At 61.5% G+C, this 2,905-nt stretch overlaps 1 protein-coding gene across 1 annotated transcript in view; it reads left to right on the forward strand.

Annotated features, from left to right (window-relative positions):
* SIX3 (SIX homeobox 3) overlaps window positions 1–2,905 on the forward strand; it is a 17,787-nt gene that overhangs the window by 400 nt on the left and 14,482 nt on the right. The window lies entirely within an intron of this gene.

Raw genomic sequence — 2,905 nt, forward strand, 5'->3', positions numbered from 1 at the left:
CGCTCGCCCCCTCCACCCCCCCCACCCCGTCCCCACCCCAGGCTGCCAAGAAGCCCTTCTGCGGGCTATTGTACAGCCGGCGCGGGCTCCCCCGGGCCGGATCCCGGGTCTCGCATAAAAGAGGGTGTAGAGTTGGGTCTGTGCCTTAACCCCACACACAAAGGCCGCCGGGCCACGGGGTCCCCCGCCCCCTTCCTGTCGTCTCCGCTGGTGAGATGCTGCGGCGTGCCCTCCCCTACTCAACCTCCCCCACCCCCCGCCACACGCACACCTTGAGGTATCAGGGCCCACAACGGAGCTAAGGGTGATTGGGAACTGGCGGTACTGGGTGGAGCTTCGCGGGGCCCGCCAGCCAGCGATCCTGAGCTGAAGCTGGAGGACAGAGGACCCCCAAGGAGAGGGCGCCTCTCATCGCCACTACCACCCTTCTCCCTGCCTTCACCCCAGGAAGGAGCACAGGGATTTCGGGGAGGCCCGGGGGTGGGGTAGGGGAGACCTGGGAGGGGGAAAAAGGAAGGAGGCCAAGGGGGAGCTGATAGGATGACCAGAATTTTCAAATGGACTTACCCGGCCACCTGTTGGGAATCCATTTGGGGTCGGCCAGCTCCGGAGCTGCTCCAAGTGGACACACAAAACCAAAACCCGAAGTTGGAAAGAGAAAATTCTTTCTCTGGCCTTGCCCCGGCGCGGCCAGTCAGGCTGGCAGCTCCGCGCTAGGGTCAGGGAGCTGTAGAGCCCAAAGCAGCTTTGCCAGGTTCCCGGCCATCCCGGGTCCCTTCATCCCGTGGCTCCGAGGCCGGGGATCTCGGAGCCCGCGGACTCGGCGCTCAGGGCCCAGCGCTCGCAGTTCGGCTTAAGCCGGGACAAGCTTTCTAAGCCCTGCTCAGAAGTCAAGAGCAGCAGCGCCGCCGCCTCGGCGCGGCCTTTCACGACGCGGTCGCTCCTTATTCTTGTGCCTCGGCCTCTCTGGTCGCCCCCGGACAAAGCCGGCGGAGCCCGGCCGCTCCCTTCCCGCTAATTCCCCTTCGGGGTCAATGCGCTACCAGCACCGGGCCGCGCGCTTCTCCTGCCAGCGGTGTGGCTCTTAAAGAGCCGCACCCCCCTCCTCCGTCCTGGGCANTCTCCTCTGGATCTAGCCCCCCACGCCGACGCCTTAGGTCCCCGCTGCCCCGACCGAAGCCTGCGGACTCCTAGCCCCCTCCCTTCACCTCCTCCCCTGAGCAGTCGGTGGGCCTGGCCTTGGGGCCACAGGACTGAGTTTTACCCCGTTTCAGGTCCTCTTTCTCTCCAACATCGTTCCTTCCTCGCGTGCCCGCTCCTACCTTTGCTCTTTGCATGGATCAAGGCCCAGGCACCATCCTCCCCAGGGCAGAGATGACCCCTAAGGATCGTCAGTTTGGGCTTAAATTAGGGGGTCGTGGCCTGGGAAATGGGGCGGGGCATGCCAGTTGAGCTGGGGGAAAGAAAGGAGCAGGCCAGATGGACTTCGAAGGCGCTGCTATCCAGGGCCTTGCTGGCCTTTTGGCAGAGGGTGAGGGCTGGCCGGGCGCCACTCATTCCTAGAGGTCGTCACCCTGGGGTACCGTCCTGAGGCTACCAACCTGGCCTACCTGCTGTACCTGAGGGATTGTGGGCATGAGGCGGGGGGCACCTCTGGAAGTCCCAAGAACGGGGGTCTGCGAGAAGCCTGTTTCCCAAGCCCAGTGCATTAATCCCCCCTCCAAAGCCCAAGGACTGGGTGCGCAAGGAGGGGCCTGTAGTGACAACTGTCCGGGGGAAAGGGCCTGGGAAGGGGCAGAGAGGGAGTCCACTCCTTTTTCGGAAAACTGAAACAACTTCTAGTGGGCCTCCTTAGCCTCGCCGGCCAACCATGTCACTTGCCCCGCTGAGGAAGGGGGAAGTGGATGGTGGCTTTGGTCCCCCTTCCTTCCAAAGTCTCCCTTTCTTCCTCCCCTTCAGGCTTGTTTCAGTCCCATCTTGTCTTAACAGCCAGTTGGTGCTGGACAGAGTGGCCCTGCTTTTAAGTGCTTTCTCTCGGCTTCCCACGGGGCTGGCAGCATGATTAAAGAGACACCAGAGAAGGCATGGTTCTCTGGGGGAAGGGGGCCAGTTGAACGTAGTGCCAACTGCGTTTGATCCTTTGGGGTCTGTGGACGGAGGGGCAGTGATGGTTTGAAGAGTTGAGCGTGCGTGCGTGCCCTTGCTCAAATGCAATCCCTAGCACAGTTCTGGTTCTCCTAAGGAGATCCCTGCTAAGACATAGGCAGCCTCCTGGGCAGTGGAGCCCAAAGGAACTTGGTGTGGGAGGGGGATGGAAAAGTGACCCCTGGACATCTGCCCTCGGCCACCCCAACATTAGTCCAATGCATCCTTAAAGGAGCCCAGGTGAATGGTTTGAAATTGGCCCTCTCTCAGGAGAGTTGGCAGTGTCCTCCCTGGACTAGAACCTGAGGCCACGACCCTCCTCCCCAGCCCAAAGGACTCACAACCCCGATGTCTCCCATCTCTCTCTCTCTCTCTCTCTCTCTCTCTCTCTCTCTCTCTCTCTCTNGCGGTGGCCCAAGACTAAGCCAAACCTCTCTTGTTTGAGGATGTGGGGGGCGAAGAGGCCTTCGGCGGGCGGTGGGGCTCATTAGGCAGAGTGGGGTGCCGAGAGGTGCGCAGCGCCGGCCCCGGAGGCCGCCTTTGAGCCGTCGGGGCAGCTTCATTAAGCAGCGCTAACAAGGCATACAAATGCCGGGCCCAGCAGCTTTCTTGCAATGCCGGAGCCTTAGCAGGGCGCCAAGCTAATGAGGGTCACTCAAAGGGGCTGATCAAATATTCAAATTTCCCCGCACGCCAGGAACTTTTATGTGCGGAGAAAGTTGAGGCAACTGAGCTGTGTTTACTGTCCCGAGCGACAATT

This window comes from Crocuta crocuta, unplaced genomic scaffold (genome assembly GCF_008692635.1).
Source record: "Crocuta crocuta isolate KB4526 unplaced genomic scaffold, BGI_CrCroc_1.0 scaffold118, whole genome shotgun sequence".
NCBI classification, from domain to species: domain Eukaryota; kingdom Metazoa; phylum Chordata; class Mammalia; order Carnivora; family Hyaenidae; genus Crocuta; species Crocuta crocuta.